Source organism: Dermacentor andersoni, chromosome 1 (genome assembly GCF_023375885.2).
Source record: "Dermacentor andersoni chromosome 1, qqDerAnde1_hic_scaffold, whole genome shotgun sequence".
NCBI classification, from domain to species: Eukaryota; Metazoa; Arthropoda; class Arachnida; order Ixodida; family Ixodidae; genus Dermacentor; species Dermacentor andersoni.
This window is the reverse complement of record NC_092814.1, coordinates 147,586,353-147,610,316: the sequence shown is the minus strand read 5'-3', so window position 1 is coordinate 147,610,316 and position 23,964 is coordinate 147,586,353. Positions and strand designations below refer to the sequence as shown.

The following is a 23,964-nucleotide window of genomic DNA, read 5'->3' as shown; positions in this document are numbered from 1 at the left end:
TTGCATATGCTTCCACTGTAAAAATACATGCATGCGGATTTAGTGCACTACACATTGAAAAATAGAGTCCCAGAGCGGCGTAAGCAACACCAGTAAACGATTTGGAAGCGTCCGCATAAAATTCAATACAGGAATACTTCTCCCAAAGTTCAAGAAAATGTGACTGTATATGTGCCTCAGGTGCCCGTTTTGATATTTCTACGAAAGAGATGTCATACTGGATGGTCTTCCATTCCCAAGACAGTGGAAGCCTAGTAGGTGCCACTAGGACATTCTGTAGAATGGGGATGCCTATTTCTTCTGACAGTGCTTCCAATCGGTAGGGACAGAGGAGGCCTAGTGGCTGGGAAGTTACAAAACAGCCTGGCCATGGACAAGTTATGAATATTTGAATGACATGGATGATTTACAGCTGATTTTACTTGCAAGGCATAGGAAAAGCTTAAATATGTCTTTTGGGAGTACAGAGACTATTAGTTAGATTCGACGCATAGGCTTTGCACAGGACTAGTCCTGAAGGTGCCTGTAGCAAGGCGGATGCCTAAGTGGTGGATAGGATCTAACATTTTCAAAGCACTACAATTTGCAGAATTATAGACTATTGCTCCATAGACAAGACCTCATATTAAATCTTTTGTGCAAGCTTATAAGGCATCTTTTGTCGCTTCCCCAGGATGTGCGTGACAAGAGCTGCAGCAGATTCATAGCCTTGAGGCGCTTTGCTTTAAGATAGTACTTCAGTTGCGGGACAAAAGTTAACTTGCAGTCTAAAATGATACCTAAAAATTTGTGTTCACGGCTCACATATAGTCGTTCTCCATTAAAATCTATTACAGGGTCCAGCAGAATACCTCTTGTCAGAGAAGAGGATGCACATATTTTTCGAGGTTTTAGTTAAAACCGTCCTCGTCCGCCCACTTAGGCAATTTATTTAAGCCAAGCTGTACGTATCGCTCACAGATACTTAGATTAGATGATTTGTAACATATCTGATTGCCATCCGCATATACAGAATAAAACATACTACATGGTATGACAGTGTGCAGAGAGTTCATTTTGACAATAAAAAGAGTGCAGCTCAGTACGCTACCTAGTGGAACACCTGCATAAAAGGTCAAGACAGAATGTTACAACCTCTAACATGAAACAAGTAATAGGAGATGTAACTCTGAATCACATTCAGTAAGTTGTCTCGAACTTCCACTCCAGACAGATCACAAAGGATTCCAAAGTGCCAAATTGTGTCGTATGCTTTCTCTCATATCTAAACATACTGACAAGAAAAGCTGTTTGTGCACAAAGGCATCGCGGATATTTGTAGCGATGCAGACAAGGTGATCCGTTGTGGATCTACCTTCCCTAAAACCGCACTGCAAGGGATAGAGTATTTTGTTGCGTTCAAGAAAACGGATGAGGCACCGGTTAATCATTTTCTCAAAGTTTTCATAGACAACTTGTCAGAGCTATTGGCCTATAACTACTGGGTGAGGAAGGGTCCTTGACCTCTTTGAGAATAGGAATTATGATTGTTTCTTCCCAGGCAGATGGAATGTATCCAGCAGAAAACATGGAGTTAAAGAGTGGCAGTAGGGGTCTGTGTGTTGCAGGGTGTAAGGGTTTGATAATTTCATACATTATTCTGTCACTTCCTGGAGTGGACTTGTTACAGCAATTCAGTGAGGCCTGGAACACCGCCATGCTAAATGGACGATTGTATACTACAATGGATGTGCCTTTTTGATCCAGAGGCAGTCTCCCTGCTTGTTCCTGGTATTTCACAAATGTATCTGTGTAATGGGATGTACTGGAGGTGTACTCGAAATGTGCTCCTAGACAATCAGCCTGGTCCTCAAGCGTGTCTGCTTGTGTATTCACTAATGGTAGAGGATGAGTTTCGCGGCCTTTTATTTCGTTCACCATGTTCCAGGCTTTTCATTTGTCCGTATGATAATTGATGCTGCTTATGTATCTTTCCCAACTTTCCAGTTTAGTACAGCGGCATGTTCATCTGCCTTGTGACTTAATCACCTTGAAGTTAATTAGGCTGTCTGTGGTTGGAGGTAAATGAGAAGATTAGAAGAAAGGGGACCCAATGATTGTCACAAGTAAACAAAAAAGGATAGAAAAGCAGCTAACACATTTTCAAAGCATATCAATGCCTTGAGTAATAAGACTAGCCTATAACTAGAGCAGAGGCTTATAGTTACAGCTGAAGGTGTTTGGCTAGGGGTGAGGCAACAAAACACATAAGAAATATGATGACAGAAAAATTTAAAGAATAAATAAAATTGCACAAACAGGCCTGGAGTGCGGCCTGATCCCGGGGACCAGAACCGGTAACGCACTCTCTCACCAGAGCAGGATTGGCCACCCTGGTGCAGTACCTGGCTACAACCTCCTATATGAACACAACAATCAAACCCCGGCCCTCAGTCCCCAGCAGCTGCGAAGCAACTGACCACGGCGGCGGTCAGACCTGCGACGCTGCAGAGGGTGCTAAGAATGCCTGGCTCCGGACAGGCCGCCATTGGAATATGAACCTGGCAACGTTTAACGCTAGAACGTTATCTAGTGAGGCGAGTCTAGCAGTGCTATTGGAGGAATTAGAGGGCAGTAAATGGGATATAATAGGGCTCAGTGAAGTTAGGAGGCCAAAAGAAGCATATACAGTACTAAAAAGCGGGAACGTCTTGTGCTACCGGGGCTTAGCAGAGAGACGAGAACTAGGAGTCGGATTCCTGATTAATAAGAACATAGCTGGTAACATACAGGAATTCTATAGCATTAACGAGAGGGTGGCATGTCTTGTTGTGAAACTTAATAAGAGGTACAAAATGAAGGTTATACAGGTCTACGCCCCTACATCTAGTCATGATGACCAGGAAGTCGAAAGCTTCTATGAAGACGTGGAATCGGCGATGGGTAAAGTCAAAACAAAATACAGTATACTGATGGGCGATTTCAATGCCAGGGTAGGCAAGAAGCAGGCCGGAGACAAGTCAGTGGGGGAATATGGCATAGGCTCTAGGAATAGCAGAGGAGAGTTATTAGTACAGTTTGCAGAACAGAATAATATGCGGATAATGAATACCTTTTTCCGCAAGCGGGTTAGCCGAAAGTGGACATGGAGGAGCCCGAATGGTGAGACTAGAAATGAAATCGACTTTATACTCTGCGCGAACCCTGGCATCATACAAGATGTAGACGTGCTCGACAAGGTGCGCTGCAGTGACCATAGGATGGTAAGAACTCGAATTAGCCTTGACTTGAGGAGGGAATGGAAGAAACTGGTACATAAGAAACCAATCAATGAGTTAGCGGTAAGAGGGAAACTAGAGGAATTCCGGATCAAGCTACAGAACAGGTATTCGGCTTTAACCCAGGAAGAGGACCATAGTGTTGAAGCAATGAACGACAATCTTATGGGCATCATTAAGGAGTGCGCAATAGAAGTCGGTGGTAACGCCGTTAAACAGGAAACCAGTAAGCTATCGCAGGAGACGAAAGATCTGATCAAGAAACGCCAATGTATGAAAGAATCTAACCCTACAGCTAGAATAGAACTGGCAGAACTTTCTAAGTTAATCAACAAGCGTAAGACAGCGGACATAAGGAAGTATAATGTGGATAGAATTGAACAGGCTCTCAGGAACGGAGGAAGCCTAAAAGCAGTACAGAAGAAACTAGGAATAGGCAAGAATCAGATGTGTGCATTAAGAGACAAAGCCGGCAATATCGTTACTAATATGGATGAGATAGTTCAAGTGGCTGAAGAGTTTTATAGAGATTTATACAGTACCAGTAACACCCACGACGATAAGGTGAGAGAGAATAGTCTAGAGGAACTTGAAATCCCACAAGTAACACCGGAAGAGGTAAAGAACGCCTTGGGAGCTATGCAAAGGGGGAAGGCAGCTGGGGAGGATCAGGTAACAGCAGATTTGTTGAAGGATGGTGGGAACACTGTCCTAGAAAGGTTGGCCGCCCTATATACACAATGCCTCATGACCTCGAACGTACCGGAATCTTGGAAGAACGCTAACATAATCCTAATCCATAAGAAAGGGGACGCCAGACTTGAAAAATTATAGACCGATCAGCTTACTGTCCGTTGCCTACAAAGTATTTACTAAGGTAATCGCAAATAGAATCAGGAATACCTTAGACTTCTGTCAACCAAAGGACCAGGCAGGATTCCGTAAAGGATACTCAACAATAGACCATATTCACACTATCAATCAGGTGATAGATGAATGTGCGGAATATAACCAACCCTTATATATAGCCTTCATTGATTACGAAAAAGCATTTGATTCAGTCGAAACCTCAGCAGTCATGGAGGCACTACGGAATCAGGGTGTAGATGAACCATATGTAAAGATACTGGAAGCTATCTATAGCGGTTCCACAGCCACCGTAATCCTCCACAAAGAAAGCAACAAAATCCCAATAAAGAAAGGCGTCAGACAGGGAGATACGATATCTCCAATGCTATTCACAGCGTGTTTACAGGAGGTATTCAGAGACCTGGAGTGGGAAGAATTGGGGATAAAAGTTGATGGAGAATACCTTAGCAACTTGCGATTCGCTGATGATATTGCCTTGCTTAGTAACTCAGGAGACCAATTGCAATGCATGCTCACTGACCTGGAGAGGCAAAGCAGAAGGGTGGGTCTGAAAATTAATCTACAGAAAACTAAAGTAATGTTTAACAGTCTCGGAAGAGAACAGCAGTTTACGATAGGTAGCGAGGCACTGGAAGTGGTAAGGGAATACATCTACTTAGGGCAGGTAGTGACCACGGATCCGGATCATGAGACTGAAATAACCAGAAGAATAAGAATGGGCTGGGGGGCGTTTGGCAGGCATTCTCAAGTCATGAACAGCAGGTTGCCACTATCCCTCAAGAGGAAAGTGTATAACAGCTGTGTCTTACCAGTACTCACCTACGGGGCAGAAACCTGGAGGCTTACGAAAAGGGTTCTGCTGAAATTGAGGACGACGCAACGAGCCATGGAAAGAAGAATGATAGGTGTAACGTTAAGGGATAAGAAAAGAGCAGATTGGGTGAGGGAACAAACGCGGGTAAATGACATCTTAGTTGAAATCAAGAAAAAGAAATGGGCATGGGCCGGACATGTAATGAGGAGGGAAGATAACCGATGGTCATTAAGGGTTAGGGAGTGGATTCCAAGGGAAGGAAAGCGTAGTAGGGGGCGGCAGAAAGTTAGGTGGGCGGATGACATTAAGACGTTTGCAGGGACAACATGGCCACAATTAGAACATGACCGGGGTAGTTGGAGAAGTATGGGAGAGGCCTTTGCCCTGCAGTGGGCGTAACTAGGCTGATGATGATGATGATGATGAAATGTTGCATGTATTTCTTTAAGATGAAGATAGACCAATTAGTGCAGTGGCTCCACTTGAACAACGACAGTGGGAAAGGGCAGAGAAGAGGGTTCCTCGTAGCACATCAACAGGTCCTGATGGCATCTCAATTACGTTAATATAGACATTGGGCCCAAAATCTAAGCAAACAAGAAGAGAGGTAGTGAAAAAAACGATGACGGACGGTGAAGCCCCCAAAGGGTGGAGACTAAGCAGGATGAGCATTATATGTAAGGAAAAGGGGGACAAAGCAGACATAAACAACTACCGTCCCATAACAGCGATTCCAGTGGTTTACAGGGTGGTGATGCAGATTATAAAGGACAGACTGCAGGCATGGGTGGAGAGTGAGGAAGTGCTAGGGGGAACTAGAAAATGGGTCCCGGAAACGAGGTTAGAGGCCACTCTACTCTGATTGACACAATGTATTGAAGTAGCAGCAATGGAAAACAGGCCCCTATGGCTGGAATTTCTGGTTATAAAAGGAGCTTATGACAGTGTAATCCAAGAGGATTTGTGGGACATACTGGGCACATTAGATGTGGAAGATGGAGTAATTCATCTTTTAAATGATATCTAGAAAAGTTACAAGGTGCTTATAAAATGGGGAAAATAGGTATCTGAGCCTATAGCGATACAGAAGGGGCTTAGGCAAGGGTGCCCTCTGTCACCTTTGTGGTTCATGTTGTATAAACAAGGATTACAGACCAAATGAGAGAGGAACGGACTCGACTTCAACCTTTCTTTTTCAAGGAAGGAGATGGGATTGAACAGTTATAACCAGAACTGATGTAGGCGATAGATATAGTACTTACGGCTGACAACAAGGAAGATTTACAGGGCTTGACGGACATCTGCGGTAAAGATGCATATAAATTAGGTTTTAAGTCTGGTAACAAAAAATTGGCAGTCATAATTTTTAATGATAATTGGGGTGGCGAGCATGGGATGCAGGAGGTTACGCTAGAGGTAGTGGATAAGTACAAATACTTTGGCATGTGGATAAACAATAGGGCAGAGTACCTAACGGAACATGAAGAATATGTCACAACTAAAGGTAGCAGGAACGCAGCTGTGATGAAAAATAGGGCACTGTGGAATTACAATAGGTATGAAGTGGCAAGATGGATTTGGAAAGGAGAGTCAAGAATCATCACTTAAGGAAAAGGCTAAAGAAACAGAGGGGTCTGTGCAAAATAGGGATGCAGATGAAATCAGCACTTGGAACACACAGAACTTTCAAGCAGGACATTGCCAAAGAATATATCTACAACAATGCTAGGGGAAGCTCTTTGTTATTTAAAACCAGAACGGGAATATTGAAGACTAAGATGTACAGTCAAGTACGAAGGGACAGACAAGTGGTGCATGTGGAGAGGAGGAGGAAATGGCTGAACACCTGATATTTTTCTGTAAAGGGCTTCACCCTGCAGTTGAAAGCAACGGGGCCAATTTTTTCGAAGCATTGGGGTTTAGAGACAGTGAAGGAAATGTAGTCTTTAAACGGGTAGAAATAACCAAACAGAGTTTATCTGATTGGTGGCGAAAATCAAGGCAAGAGTCAAATTTCACCCTCCACTCAGTACAAAACACACTGCTAGTCATGGCTAGATGCCATGTTCCACGGCCCAATTTAAAAGGTTCAGCCTTATCCATCCATCCATCCAGCACTGTCTTGGCAGCAGCTTGCATCCTGATAAATGAAGGCAATTTCACTTTTTTTTTTTTTTTTTAAAAAAGCAGGCCATTAACTCTGCCAAGTGTTATACTCAATGACGTAGAATCCAAAATCTGATCCTTCTGCAAAATTTTAGCAAGAGCAGAGTTGCAGTAAGCGCAACACTTCTCAAACATTTTACTCTAAATATGAACATCCCTGTATGTGTTATGTATGCGGTTCGTTGCCACGAAGTGGTGAACGCCAAACAACTTTCAGAAGTGACAATTCAATCAGCAGTACATAAAATTTAATGACTCACTATCACTGTCATTTGCCATGTGCTACAGCGTGAAACCTGTATGGCTGGCTGCACTGTACCGTGGTGGCTGCGACATCCAAGTATCTTGTGTTCGTGCTGTTACGAAGTGTGTACAGAAGATACAAATCATGATATATATATATATATATATATATGCGATATGTCACGCGGTGCTATGCATGAAAGTGCTCGTTTTATGTGATGTGCATGTGCTCAGAAGTGAACCATGCATAAGCGTTGTGGATCGTGTTTTCTTATGTACACCGATAGAGAAGCCCTGTCAAACTGGCCTTCTTTTTTTCTTCATACATGTATTGTTTGTTCCAAAAGTTGTTACTGCACTTTTAAAGATACTGCTATCGGTGAGAAGAATCTAGGGTACATCTTAAGGGTTACATGTATTAAGCCATACAGTGCTCTCATGAAATGTGGAAGCACCTGAGAGTACTAATGTAGTTAATGCTAATATCAGGTGGCCTTCACTTTTATCATGTGGGAATTGGTGTGAAGATCAGGAACTTCCAGATTGCACGAAGTAAATACCTCCATATCTTGAGATGTAAGTGGCTTGCATATCCAAGAACCCAAACTCCTTGGTTTTTGCAGGTGCCCAAGCACAGGCTGTTTCTGCAGACACCAGTATGGTATGGCAGATGAACATATTATGGATCAGAACTGGATGCTTCCTTTTGATTCTGTACAAATCTGCGTTTCCTGATGGAACCAATATACATGTAAAAATAGACAAGTGAGACTGACCAAAGATAAGGTCGATATAGGATATTCTGCTGGCAGCCAGCAGGATCACATGAAAGAAGTTCTGCCAACAGTTACAAACTGGCTAGGTATAGTGTTACTAATGGAGGCAGAGTCAGCCAAAGAAAATTTTGCTGTCACTTTGTAGATCCACCAGAGTTCATTCTCTGGTTCACATCATTAGTTTCATTCACAAGCCTTCAGTTTAATATGAACAAAATTTATTACTGGTACCAGCATAATCTGTCTGGGAAGTGCGTTAGGTTCTATCCTCTGAGTTTGCCGACAGTCAGGGCTGAATAATGTACCTTAAACTGACTTATGCCTGAAAAGTATGGCCATGAAGTATTTTGCCAGTGCTCTTTCGTGGCTGCTGGATGCTTAAAGTGGCTATCCCATTTATCTTTACTTTTGCACAGACCACAGTTCCACTAAAAAAAAAACATCCACTTTCAGCTGCGCTGCCAGATTATAGAAAGTGTTGCCTCACATATTCTCATTCATTGGCATGCCCATGGCCATGGTGCTATGCACCTGAGAATTTGACTGCTATACCACTATTAAGGGTGCCTATTCGCTGTAATTACAATACTCTGAACACAAGTTCTCATAATTACGTCAGCCTTAGTAATGTGATCGAAAGCTAGCCAATGAGGATGAATTGACATTTTTTAGCGACTCTGCCGGCAGAATATCTGCTCCGTAGGTTATATTAGCCGCACGGTTTTGGTCAATGTGCTACTTTTTTTTTACGCAAGTTTACCGCCCAGCTAGAGGAGATATTGTCAAACCATAAATTTTAGAGACATACACATGGGCACATTTTTTTTAATTTTGTCGTATTATAAACAGGAAATGACACATCAACCCAGCTTAGAATAACAACATTAACTTAACTTATGCACACAGTTAACTTGCAACATGTGAGAAAAAGATGTTGCACAACCAATAAGAATCAGTCCTGTAAAAAATATAATACATATTTATGTCTTGACTGTATAAGTTCGGCTGTTCATTTGACACACACAGGAACACGTAAACACAAAATGTATGTGTATGTAATCAGAACAGTACAACTTACCCCATCAAAACATGCCATACGAACTCGCCCCCATCGAAGATGTAATACAGTATTCTGCTGGCCTCATTTAAATTTTATCCACATGGTGTAGTTACAATATTTTATACCTGTACGTAAACCAGTTTATGAACTGTATCCCCTGTATGTGAAAAGACCAATGATAGTGTCTGAGGGAGCAGTTTTTTTTTTTAATTTAACCTTTTACATTGCTTATTAAAGTGGTCAAATGCTGTTGTTGACTATGTCACCTACACAACTCATCTTGTGTTTAGTATACCAGCAGTGAAATACTGAACGCAGCTACGCTACTTTGTGCACTAGTGAGATGAATTTCACTGCTCATCATTCTGTCACGTGTTGCTCTTCAATCATACATGGCGACTGCATTTAGTGTCATGATTTGTAGGGCTCATTTTCACTTGGACCTTTCATGAAGTCAAGTGAGCAAGTAAAATCTCTCTGTTGGACAACCAATTTGGTGGAAGACCACCATTGAACCAATAGCTCGAGAATATTTCTTGCCCACTGTTGATCAAGCATAATGTATGTGGAATACATCACTCTAGGTACATCACTAATCCCACAGCTCAACACATACATGAGTAGCTGACAGACACAGAGAAAGATGTTGCACGTATGCAACTTTCACACATCCCTTGAAACGTGAATTACCCAAACCTTCAAGAGCAAATCACTCACAACCGTGCAAGTGGGAACTAAGCTTTAGAGTAGTTGCAACATCTAAGCTGGTTCATCACGGTGCTGCTGTCTGCAGGCTTCTTGTCTACATATAATAGGCTTTCTATTTCATGCATTCGCAGCTTCCATAACATTTACTGCATTATTGAAGGCACAGTACACATAGCTCCACCGAAGGTGTTATCTGTACATGTAGAGCACGAAGAACTTATGGAAATGTTAAAACATATGAAGGTAAAAATACACGGAAAAATGTTTTTTATCCTTAAAACATACACAAGTGCCAATACATGCATATTCACAACCTGTATACAGTAGTACCATGTGCGGAAAATGGAGATGTGTGAAGCAGAAAACCTTTCAAATGCCGATTTCTTTTGAATATTGACATAAATATTCCAGTCTGGATTTTGTCATCTGAGTCAGAGGGTAGAATATCAAAGGAGGGCTGCAAAACGGATGTTGTATGTAGTAGTAGTCCATTATGAATGTGCTAAACCAGTTGCACCAAACATAGCCATCAGGGAGCAAAGCACTGGACCAGTAAACAAGTTACATATATGAATGCACCTGACACATTCAAAATCTTTTGCACTGATCATTTTGAGTTCTACTGTTTCATATTCATACTGTTTGCATACAAATAGTCCACACACACACACACACACACACACACATTAAAATTATGGGGTTTTACATGCCAAAACCACGATCTGATTATGAGGCAAGCTGTAGAGGGGGTCTCCTGATTAATTTTGACCACATGGGGTTCTTTAACATGCACTTGTATGCACTTAACATGCATTTGTACACGGGTGTGTTTGCATTTCGCCCATATCGAAATGGGACCGCTATGGCCGGTATCTGATCCCGCGACCTCGTGCTTAGCAGCGCAACATCAATGCCAGTAAACAACCATTCCCTCTCTCTCTCTCTGTGTGTGTGTGTGCGCGTGTGCGTGTGTGCGCGTGTGTGTGCGCGCGTGCGCGTGTGTGTGCGCGTGTGTGTGCGCGCGTGCGCGTGTGTGTGCGCGTGTGTGTGCGCGCGTGCGCGTGTGTGTGCGCGTGTGTGTGCGCGCGTGCGCGCGTGCGTGTGTGTGTGCGCGTGTGTGTGCGCGTGTGCGCGCGCGTGTGTGTGCGCGTGTGTGTGCGCGTGTGTGTGCGCGTGTGCGTGCGCGTGCGCGTGTGCGTGCGTGCGCGTGCGTGCGTGCGTGCGCGTGGCCTGCAGCAAAAAGAGCTGATGTAATCAAAAAAGTGTGTGTCTGAGTACTGTGTTGCTTTTCATGGTCTCTCAGTTTACTTAAAGTAGTTCACACTTTATGGACTTCCTTGCATGTTTATGGCTGAAAACCACAGATATGGTTGCCTATTCAAAACTAATCCAAAAAGAGTATGACATCAATATTAATACAAAACTTAAGTAGTGGATACAGGTGTATTTAAGTAACAGGAAGCAATTTGTGGAAATAGTGGCTAAGCGGTCCCCTTCCCTTCCTGTGTTGTCAGGAGTGCCGCAGCGATCAGTATTAGGACCGCTGTTCTTTCTACTGCATATAAATGATATTGTACATGACTTATACCCCTCAGCAGTAGGGTTAGTAATATGGATAGATGATTGCGGCCGCCGTGGCAGGGATTATTAGATCTCCCGACCTTGTGCTCAGCAGCCCAACACCATCGCCACTGAGCAACCATGGCGGGTCAAACTTGGCTCCACCTCTTGAACATTAAACTAGGGTCCTACAAAAGTAGATGAACGTTTCAACCTTTTTAAAAGTGCTCGGCAAAAATTTCGGTTAATCAATTAGAGGCTAAAATGATGAATGAATAATTGTTAATCAAATGAAAAAATTAATAGACCATCCCTACTCAGCAGATGTGTGATTGTTCGCGCAAGATTGTTTTCTGTTTTGTCATGTGAAGCGAATGACCAAATGACCCTTAATGATTCCTTGCAAGCAATTTCTTCTTGGTGCGATAAGTCGGATACTCAAATAAATTTTGATGAATCAGTTTTATGAGTGTTTCCAACAAAGAGAATTCGTAAATTTTTCCATATGCGGCAAGTAACAAAATCAGAAAACGCTGTAATAAAAGCAAGTATCTAGGTGTGACGATTAGAGAGAGAGAGAGGAAGAAGGAAAGGCGGGGAGGTTAACCAGACTGAGTCCAGTTTGCTACACTACATGTGGGGAGGGGAGTGACGATTACAGGTAACCTTAATTCAAATGACCACACTGAAAACATCTGGATCAGCACAGCAAAAACTTGGCCTTTTAAGGTGGTAATTGAAAGCTGCCCCTTACAATGCAAAACGAAACGTATATAAAACACTCATGTGACTCATGTTGGTAGATGCGACTGTAGCTGTTAGATTTATTTCCAGTGTGTGTATAATCGATTCCAGTCCGTGACCACCTTGCATATCAGGGCTGGTCTTCCAACATTGCCTGCTCAAAGTAAAATAGCCAGACAAACTTTATCAACTATACCCCAATAAGCTAACTTGAATTATGCAGTTTACTTGAGACCACCAGGTCAGACATCATCACCACAGACTAATCATAAATATATTGTTTTGCCTTATGTACCACAAATTGATGTGTTTAAATAAGCATTTTTACCAAGAACCATTGTTAATTGGATCAACCTTGACTCAGTCGCTTTTGCTGATACCACAGTGCACTGCTATAAAGAGAAACTTGACGTAGAAGTTCTTTGTAGCAATTGCTACGAACGGGTGGATGTCCGATTTTCCCTTTATTAAAGAGAAACTTGAGTTGCTGTTTTTGTGATGTACTGTGTAAATGATTGCAGACTGTAGAGTGAATATTGTGCCGTATGCAAATCATAATGTGTTTATTCCCCTCCTGCAACAGCCTGTTTAGGCTTACAGTATTGAAAATTAAAATAACACAGAAAAACCACAGAAAGCTACCTGCATTGTGATTGGGAGCTTGCAATGCAAGTACTGTGCCCTTCCTGCCCCTCTCTGTGGTCTTGCACTATAAATGTAAAGTGTCTCACATGCAAGGCTGAGCTTTTAGGCATGTGCTGACAGCAAATGTGCACCACTGTTATTTCAGAGTGATAGAAAGGGATGCTTGTGCATAGCCATGCTGTTCTAGCATGCATTCAGGAACACAGAAGTACCAAGGGCCCTATATAGTTCAGGTGTAATAGATTGAACCAGTAGTGAAGAAAGCAGCTGAAACTAAGCTGACCCACATCTAGGAGCATATTATCTAAGCCACATGCAAAGTTGCTTTCAATGTACTGAATTACCACAGCTTTGATTTGTCAGGTTATTTTACTCCACACACACAGTGCTGCAATAAAGTCTGTAGAATGGTGAGCAATGCAGGAAGGAATGAAAGATTACCTGTGATGAGTTGACTTGAATGGCACGTGTGAATGTTTTCTTGTGGCACAATTTTAGGTTTGCCACAGAGGCTGCGCCACTGTAGCCTCTTGACTGCACATTTCTTTGCTATCTTTCAGTGTTCATGGGGGTACAATTTGTTTGGTTAATTGTGTAGTCACTAGATGATAATATAACGCACAAATGTTGCAAATTTACACACAACACATTGTGCACTGGCCAAAAAGTGGCACCCAGGGCACTATCCATTGATTTGTTACGAAAATAAAAAGTGATAACAAATGTTGCCTCACTTTCTTGTGCTACCCTGCCTTGCACCATTTGGGCCTGCAACTTATTTTATTGTAATGTGCCTGTTAAAGCAGCTACTAATTAGCAAAGGCAATCACCAAACTACTCATTTAATCAACACTTTCACAAACAGGGGACCCTGTACTCAAAGTGAAGCTTAATCGACCTTGGTTTGCTTTTGATAAAGGTACTGGCCACCTGTTTATGTTATGCTACACATATTTTTTTTATGTGGCTCTGTATTTTAGGCTGTTACACTAGCCAGCCCATGCCCAACTCAAATAACTTGAGCTGAGCTTACAATAGTTCACTGATCTTTGTGCATACTGTGCAAGCTTGCTTTTCATATAGGGGATAAGAATGAAAAGAGAATGCATATTGGATGATGCTGACTGCATTAAACGGTCTCAAGTTGATAATCCTTGATTGTCTCCATGGCTGAGAAAGGAAGCATGCCTGTCATGGTGCTGCTTAATTTTTGGGCACTTTGGTAATGTGCTTTACATCGTTTAAGTGATGAACAAGGTGTGGCTAAGTAGTTAACGGGCAGCAGAGTGGCCAGCCAGGCCAGCAAGAAAGAACGTAATTATGTGGTTTCACTGAAAACATGTTGTCTTGTCAGCAATACAAGCTAACATTTGCTTTCATATAAGTATTCTCCTCTTGACAACATCTCACGAGTACCTCTCCATAAGGTGGCCATAATATGTGCATATTGCTTTTGTGCCAGTCATAATGAATTGTACATTCACATTGAATAACCTTCACTTCCTTGTGACATCAAGTTAACCTATTATGCAACACATTTTTACACATTGTAAGAACTTCATCCATGGCTGAGTGTATCTTTTATTTTTCTCCTTCAGTTAAGGCTCTATTTTGTTTGGAAAGACTACAATAAGGCAAGCTTTAAATTCCTAAAAGGCCTATTTTATGCCTCACTTCCTCTATGGCAGTTTACTAAACGAAAACAAAAAAAAGGCGTTCCATGCATCAAAGTATTTTAAGCACACTCTTACAAATGAGAGTAAAAAAAGAATAATCAAATGCAAGCAATAACATGCTAACTTGGCCTGCTTGGTGCATGTTTGAAGAAAACAAGTAACAGCGCTGAACAACGGGACGTGACGGACTAAGCGTCTGTCTCAGTTACGTCCCGTTATTCAGTGCTATTACTCGTTTTTTTTTTTTTCCACAAATGCAAGCAAATCGGCAAACTGTACGCATAGCATGACACACGTACTCAGCGATAAAAAGGGGTGACTTGTCGACCTACGCAGCTGTCGGGCGTCCTTCCTACAACAAGCAAACACAATTCTGCAGACACGGTAACTTCGTTTACATAAACTCGATGTGAACCGAGATGGCCCAAACCAATCCTCTTGCTTTTAGATGTGCACATTTTGCAAAAAGGAAAAGGACCAGTAAACCAATCCCTCAAAACCGGGATGCCACGAATCCGTCCTGACGCGCCCCTTGGCCCTTTTCTATTAGCGTGCCTTCACATGAACCTGGTAAACGGATTTCGGACAGACAAGCAGATTCCACCCAATTTTGTCAGGTTCATGCAAACGCAGGCGGTGGCGCGGTTGCTCACTGTAACGGAGAGAAGTCATGAAGTCAGTGGGTGCAGGCACAGAGCGAGCCTGAAATGAATACATCAAAACGAGGGACGCCATGCGGCGCAGGAAGAGGGGCCGCCAGGGAGCAATGGGGCAACTCTCGGTACCGCGGGGTGCCAGCCGCAATATCAGCTCCAGCACTTCCTGATCGCCTTATTCCCCAAATGGCCGTCCGCTGCGAGAACAAAGCGCGCCGCATCAGTGCCAGGGGAACAGAAACGCGAAAAGAGGAACTGCGAGGGAGTCATGCGCATGGCCTTTCCTTCAGTTTGAGCACCCTGGCTGCGCGCCGATTTTCTTCTCTGAGCCGTCCATTTCGCCCGAGCCCGCTCCCGACGGGGGCTCGAAAACGACCGCGACGCCCACAAGAAGAAAACGAAACAGGGGCCACACACTGTTCGCTCCATCTTCTCAAAATGCGGCACGAGATCGTAACTGGAAAGAGAGAGGAGGTTCCCGAAGCGAAACGGGCGGCTCGGCCGACGCGCGCAAAGCTCCTTCCAATCGCGCAGTAGAGAGTGTGGGTCCGAACAACACGCACGCACCCTCCACACACACACACTGAATCGAACCTTTAGCCGCCAAAGCCTGCGCGCAGTTCAGCAGGGTGTAGGTAAAAACGTGATGTCCCCGAATATTTTAGGAGCGCTGCGCGCCTGTAGGCGCAGCTGACGACGGTATCACTGCGTTCGCGGGAACCTTCGGCGAAGCGGCGTCCGTGAAAACAGCAGAACCCCTCCTGGTTGCTTCCCAGGAAGCGCTTCGCGAAGGCCCATAACTACACGCTGCACAGGAAAACCCGTAACAGTGTTTGACATGTCCAAGAACGTTTATTTTAAAAAAAATGCAGAAGAAAGAAAGAAAAAGACACATACAAGCGAAAACAGAAGCAGCAGAAGCTTGATGTGGGCGAGTTGGTTTAACATGAAGCGCCTGTCCGTCGTGCATGTTGTTTTAGTCCGCGTCTTTGTAGCGGTGTATTTTCTTAAAGCGAAAAAGCACACCTCGCGCTTGCCAACAAGGCTTTCAGCACCCAACGCTATACAATAGTCGATACTACAGTATACGGAATCAAAAGAAAACTAAGAACGTTACCTCAGAAACAAATTTCCGGTGCTCCGAAAACCAAGACTGGGGAGAAAAGAACAAATGTTTTCTCATATACACCCTAACTCAACGTTTACGTTTTGTCTTTTTCCCCGCTCTATTCCACTACGCGTTGGTACTGCATCAAACACGAGAATGAGTACAAAACGCGTATACTCTCCTGACTATATACACAAAAGTTCGCAGAAAGCGTAAAACAGAAAACTCTAGCACGCGAAATAGCAAGACGACATAGACGGCAAAGTATTTAGGTTGAGAGGATCAATAAAAAAAAAAAAAAAAATTCAAGGCCATTCCACCCTGCGAAGGTGGATGACCAGCGGAGCTGGAAGTGTCGCGGTAAGAAAACTTGCTGTAAAGACATTAGTGCATCACTCATTGTCATAGTAACGACGGCCACAATGGCTTTGTGGTCGCTATGATACACACTGATCGGCATACTCGCAACTGCACACATTATCTGCGAACACACAAAGTTGGTAATTGCAGCGGTTAAGCCTGTCAAGGTGGCCAAATCCAAACGCGCCAAGTGTCTCGACGTCGTCGCCCGCGCGTCCGTGGCGTGACGGTTTCAATGTCAAGCTTCTCTGCTAGAGGTACTGTGTTCGAATCCTGCCATCGGACAGTTTTAATAATGTTTGTTTATTACACAGTACTTCGATGGAAATGACGAATTGCAAAATCACGAAGCCGCTTGCAGCCAGAAGGACGAAGTTTAGGCCATGTATTTCCCATAATTTCCATGATGGCTGAACCGCACCGAATGCAGCTGCCGTAGACACTAGCGCCAGAGTAGAGTTCCCAATAGTAATTATTGTATGAAACTGTGATATTGGGTGGTCTCTTCGCCTGCTACGCCAGGTGTCAGCCCCATACCCTACAGGTTTAAGGTCCCTCAAAACTATTGAGGGACTTCATACTAGTTTGTTTAGCCTCCTCCTAAAGGGCGCGGGAGCTTTGAGGCAAGGATATCGCAAAATTTATGGGAGGGTAGAGATATACAGCTCCACTGTAAAAACACGAAAGAAACAAGCTTGCAACAAGTCAAAATGCAAGTCAAGATGCTCCCTTGCACTTGTAGCAGGGCGCAGAGCACAGTACGCCCGTCGTAGCTGGCGATGGATTGAGAACTTGAAAATTAAAGTGCCCCCTTTCGCGGAGAAACCGCCTACTTCGCCAGAAACGCATTCGGGTGCCAAAAGCGAACAACGTTCGCATACGACGGCGGGCACCAGAAAACAGGGAAGCAAGCTTGAAGCGGGAAGTAATTTTGAGGCGCATCTAAACCACGCGAGCCGGACAAACATGGATGGCTCCGCCCTGGAATGCGCAGAACGAGCTCAGCGACCATTCGTCCCAAACGGCCGACCATCACCCGTCGGCAGGGAGACTGTTCCGGCGCTGCAAGCCACGCATCTCCTCGACGCCAGATACCGACACAACGACAGCGCCCAAGGATTGCTTCCAAAAGACTAAAGCATCGGACATGCGCTAGAGCGGCCACGGCACTTCTATTTAACCAAAGGCCTCCGAAGGAAAACCTAGTAATAAGAGGCAGTACGACATGAGCAGAAGGGGAAAAGAAAAAAAAGACTAGTGCTTTATTCACTTTGTAAGGGGAGCTCGCTTACAAGTGCTGCGGAAAAACTGCCAGATGTGCCACACGAGCGCGTAAGGACATTCTCCTCGACGCCTCAGAAGTCGCTGTCAGTGTCCAAGTCGTAGAAGTCCGTAAACGCAGAGCTGGCTCCAGCAAGTGGAGGAGGCGCCGACCTAGCCTGTACGTCATCCTCAAGGCCGGTAGCGAAACGCACCCTCTTGGGCGCCGGCGAATTCTTGCGAGCTGCTTTTTTCATGGTCCGAAGGCCCCTGGCCGCCTTCTTGGCCTTGTTCGGCGCATTGAAGCCTTTCTTGGCATCGGCTGCCCTTTCACGCTGCGAACCCGTCGATGTACTTGGAAACTGATGGTCCACAAGAGAAGAAGCCGCTGTCGGTCTGTTAGGATGCGAATAAGCAGCAGTCGGCGTGTCGTCGTCATCACCATTCGAGCACCACGGACAGTCATTGTGCTGATGCGGGTCATGATCGAACCAGCAGTGAATCATCTTGCCAAGCCTGGACTTGCTGACGGCCGGTTTGTTTTGGGCAGTAGTGGCAGTACGCCTACTCTGAGGGGGCGTGGCCGCCACCGGTCGGCCGCTGTCGTCGGAAGCACGTTCATTAGCGACGCGAGGGTGCTTGCCACCGCCTGTGGCCACCTTCCAGAATCCACGGCGTGCTCCGATGTTAGGCACCGCAGACGAGGCAGAAGTCGACGGCTTGGATTCCGTGTTCCTGGACGACGTCTCTCCGGGGTGCCCACTGGAGGCGTCATTCGGTTCGTCGGAGTCGTCGCTTTCAAGCAGGTCTGCAAAGAATGCGTCCAGGTCTACTACGCTGGTGTTTTCGAATGACGCGTGTCGCAGAGCAGCCACCTGAGCCTTCGCATCATCCCTCTCCTCGAACAGGGCGTCCCTGCGCTCGCGAGTCAAACTCCGCAACGGCATCTCCAGCAGGTAGTCATACAGGGTGAGACCATCCAGGTCCGCTTCCACAGCCGTTTCGCCATCTTCGTCCTGAGGCTCGGCCTGGCCCCGTCGGAGGAGGGCAATGTTCTCCTTCTCCCACACTAAAATTGGGTCTGGATCGTATCCAAGCTCCCGAAGAGTCTCCATCAACTCCATCTCTGGGCAGTTCTCGATCTGGATGTCGCCACTGATCTTTTCCGTGATGAAGCGCGCCTGATTCTCGAGCCGCTTCGCCTCGGCCGCTAGAAGCCCGGTAAGGAGGCTCTTTTTCTTGCCGCTGTCGATCGTACGCGAAGCGTAATTCCTCAGCGGACTAAAAGATCGGCGACCAGCCTTGGATGAAGAGGAGCTGTGAAAGGACGACAACTTCAACGAGGCGCGCAACTTGAATTCCTTGCGGACACCGCCTTCGACATTGAGCTCATCCTCCGTTACAGTGACCTTGAACCGAGATGCACATTCTGAGCCACGGGCGTCCGTGAAGAACGACGTTACTTCATTGGCGGTACGAATCATGATCAGTCTCTGGCAAGAACTCAGGCCGCGTTCGCACTAGCGTTCCGCTCAACGACAGCCGAGCTCAGCTGAACCACTCACGAACTGTTGCGCCGTCCTCGTATCCGCAAGAGATCTGGAGCTAGGCCTACCGAGGGCTAGCGGTCTGCCGCTGGTTAGAACACCGTGGCCGGAGAACGCAGTGCACGCGCGAAGTGCTCGAGCGCAGGTCTTGCGCCCTGTCTGATGATGATGATCGCGACTATGGAAAATACCCAAACCTGGGAATGGCCTACAAGCGGGCGGTAAAAAAAGATAAATATGAATAAATAAAAGACGATAAACGAGATAAAACAAAAATTGAATAATGTAAGATTGCTTGAAAATTAATGAAATATAACTCGGAATTCGCAATGAGAATGTCAAAGAAAAAATATTCGGGTGCTGCAAAGCATGGAGTTTCCTATAATATCAATAGAGCTCTGGACCAGGGGCTCCACCGACACGCTTTCTACACTTTTTCTTCCTTTTTTAACAAACGTTTTGATATATATTATATATATATAATCCTACAACCATAGAGTTTCATACAATTAATTACCAGAGGGAACTCTGGCGTTAGTGTCTACGGGAGCTGCAATGAGAGCGGTTGTAGCGGTATGGGAATTATGGGAAGTACATGGAGTTGCCTAAACTTCGTCCTTTTGGCTTCAAACGGCTTTGTGACTTTGTAAACTCGTCATTTTCAACAATGTACTGCGTAATAAGTAAATGAACATCATTAAAACTGTCCAGCGGCAGGATTCCAACACAGGAACTCTAGCACAGAAGCCTGATATTGAAACCATTAAGTCACGGACGTATGCATCGACAATCGAACGAAACGCGCTTATGAATTTATCGCGGGCATGCCAGTGCCTTGAGACGCTTCGCGCGTTTCGATTTGGCCACCTGGACAAGCTCAATCGTTGCAATTAATAGCAACTGTGCGTGTTCGCGGCATCTTCTGCACTTCGAAGAGTACAGACTGCGCTGAAACTTACGCCAATAAGATTTATATCATAGAGTTTCTTACAACAATAATTATTGTATGAAACTATGATTTATACTAGAAGCCAAGCCTTGTCATAGATAGGAGCTGTGTCGTTATCGACTCTCAGAGGCAGAAAGTGCGGCTGAAAGTGCATTAGTGCGCGTTCAACGTGAGCAACGACGCAGTGAGACGGGCGTTCGCAGAGTACGGGGACGTGAAGGTCACTGGAGACAAGTGGAAGACGGGCGGCTTCGACAACGCCGAATCGACAACGCGTGTTGTGCGGCTTATTCTCTGTGATGGGGTAAAGGCCCAACCGCTGGCACGCGTCTCAAGCTTCGGCAGGCGCCAATGCGTCAAAAACGTCGCTCGGGAACAGGGCGTTGCGTGACGACGCGCAGAGGTTTTGTCAGCTGCCGATGCTAGAAGTTCGCCGACGGGATGGCCGACGGGCTTTAGCTGACGCGTGGCGACCAATCAGAGACTGCGATGCGTCGCCGGCGTCAACCAATCGACGGCTGCGAGGCCTCCGGCTGCTATGCCTATGATGGCCGCCAATGCGAAGACGCCGACACCAACAATCGTTCGAGGTGAAGCTTCGAGTGTTGTAATAGTAGACCGACAACGACACGACCGCCGACCGTGGGTTGTGGCAGTGCGACGTGGATCCGAACCGATATCGAACGACGCAGAGAAATCCAACCTGCCCACTGGATTCCGCCGGTCTCAGTGCGATCGTGTGCTAAAACATCCAACAAAATCATGATCGCCGCAACGTCTGTGCTTGGTGTATGTGTATTTTGTCGTGATCGAAATGAATGGAAACACGCCTCCAAACTCCCCAGAGTCTGGATAATCAGCACTCGTCTACCGCCGATGTTGTTTACATTACGCGCAGGCCTAGCGCGTCCATCGAATTCGTAACCGGCGAGTGTCGTGTCGAAATGAGTGTCGTTCCAGCTTATATTGTCAATTTCTCAATATCTTCAGTAATTTTTCCAGATGCGCTAAAACCCACTCGCATAACACCAATCCATAAAGGTGGTGCGAAAGATCAAGTCTCAAATTACAGACCAATTTCTGTCTTAAATATATTTTCAAAGTTTTTCGAAAGCGTCGTGGTTGACAGGCTGTGGTCTTTCTTGACTAAACACAATGTAATCTCAAAGTACCAATATGGTTTCCGAAAGAATAAGTCAGCAGAGCAAGCCCTTCTAGATATCAAGGATAAAATAATTGAGAACATCGAAAAACAGAAGGTTACACTTGGCCTTTTTCTAGATTTGCGGAAGGCTTTCGACTCGATCGATCATTAAATATTATTCCATAAACTAGAAATCTAGGGAATACGCGGTGTCGCTAATGATTTAATAAGAAGTTACCTAACGAATCGAAGCCAATTTGTACAGATAAATTATATTACCTCTGACATTTTGCCTATAAAACAGGGTGTACCTCAGGGCTCAAAACTTGGCCCACTATTGTTCTTAATTTATGTAAATTATATTGTACGAATACCCGACTCACCTGACTTGGCAATGTATGCCGACGATACCAACGTGTTTTTTACATCCAATGACACTTCTGAACTTTCTGTTGGTGTTAATGCGTATCTAAATCGCTTATCAGTTTGGTTGAGTGCAAAGAGCCTTGAATTAAATACTGCAAAAACAACATACATTTTATTCAGGGCTCGTAACAAGAACATAACTAATGGCATTAACATTAATTACAATGGTACAGCAATTAACCATGTCCAAGAACAAAAATTCTTAGACGTTTGGTTTGACGAACATTTATCTTGGAGTTCGCATATAAGGATGCTATGCAATGACCTTTCTAAATCTGTCGGTATTATTAACAGGATAACCCAGCTGATTCCGCTTTGGCTCAAACAACAGTTATACAATACTCTCCTTTACTCTAAACTCTGCTACGGGGACCTGGTTTGGGGTACAACTTCAAAAACAAACTACAACAAGTTAATTCTTTTGCAGAAACGAATCCTTCGTATATACTGCAATTACCATGGTCGTTTTGTAGACCTTGAAACAGCTCCATTATTTCAACGCTACTCCCTTCTTCGAGCAGACAGAATATATTATAAGAAACTTCTGATCACCATACACAAACAAAAATTATTCACCAAAATAGACAACGATGCAATACCTCGTTATTCACTGCGCCGGAATACCAGACACTTACTGAAAACAAGAACAAATTTATGGTAACCAAACATTCATATACCAGTCGACAGAAATAGTAAACAAGGTAGGAGAACTGTTAAACTTTAGTGCTTCAGAAAGCTCCTACAGAAGACAGCTTAATGCATTATTACTCGCCGATGACATTTGCTTTCACCAATTATTAACATTTTCATTTTATTGCATCTGTATGTAGACATGTATGACCTAACAAAGAGTGCATACTGATAGAATTTGTGCTAGTGTTTATGCGGCTTACTGGTTCTAACGAACAAATATTGTAATCATTTTTGTTACTGAAATTATGATCTCTTGTGCGAAATGTATGTACGTTATGTGTATTCATTTGTACTGATTTTATCCGCTGTTGTGACCGTGGGATCTGGGACCTCTGTCAGGCTTCGTGCCTTTAGTCCCAGTCTCCCCTCGCTCGGACGAGAAATAAAGTACATATGATGATGATGATGATGATGATGATGATGAGTGAACGAGCCCAGCTGAAAAACTCTGTCAAAGGAAATGAATTAGTTCCGTCTGGCGCTGCAGCGATTTAGGGGATATGGCACTCCTGACTTCATGTGGTGTGTGATGTGGTAAATGAACCGTGTGGAACTTCGGGTGGTGAACCGCAGCGTGTTTCGTGTGGTCTCAGGGGACTCAACTTTTACGGGCGAGCTCCGCGCTTTTTCCAGAGGCAAAGATAACTTTCGAAAGCGAAAGACACTAGTAGCCGAATAATGGGAAGTACGTACGTCATCAGCCACGCGGTCCGTTTCAGCTGACGGTGTGCTATTCTATTCCGCATGTGAATCCAGTTCAGTACATGTTCACAGTACTCCTTCACTCACTTTTTTGAAGTGCATGGGCTAGTGGGGGATAAATCGCTCGTGCAGCACTCAAGAACGCTGACGCACTGAAGGAAACATGACACCGCGCAATCATGTTTGAGTCAGTGTGTCCTTATACTTGGTCACGCAAAAAGAAATATGTTTGCAATACGTGCACCGTGTGCAGTGCATAGGAGGACCAGCATAAATGCAAGACATATGCATGCAGCCGCGTATACCAGGATTGCTTCGATAACTGCTTGAGAAGCAGCACATTCTGAGTCAATGGAACTGTACTTGGCTTTTGATCTCCTTTTTTTTTTCTGGAGAGAGCAGATTGTACGAGTGCATTGCGGGGAAAGTGAAAAAGTGTCATTAGTGCTTTGTGCAGTCGGTATGCTTAAACTGACCAAATCTCTTCAGCTTTCACTAAAATGTTTCTCGCTGCAATACTATAAACTGTAGTCAGGAAAAGGATCAACTCAAAACCAAGTTGCTAATGCATCTTCGCAGAATGTGTTTGATTTACAAGTT

The 23,964-nt window shown here is 44.6% G+C and overlaps 1 protein-coding gene across 6 annotated transcripts in view; it reads right to left on the bottom strand.

Moving 5' to 3' along the window:
* The window catches only part of MYPT-75D (Myosin phosphatase targeting subunit 75D), a 393,464-nt gene that overhangs the window by 140,536 nt on the left and 228,964 nt on the right, over positions 1–23,964 (bottom strand). Inside the window, exon 4 of one of the 6 annotated variants that reach the window (XM_055062146.2) lies at positions 7,911–7,994. The exons of 4 other annotated variants lie outside the window; for them this stretch is intronic. The gene's annotated coding sequence lies outside the window, so the exon portion shown is untranslated. Of the gene's footprint in view, positions 1–6,203; positions 6,243–7,910; positions 7,995–23,964 lie in introns of all 6 variants that reach the window. One more of the 6 variants, XM_050192350.3, reaches the window with a different exon arrangement.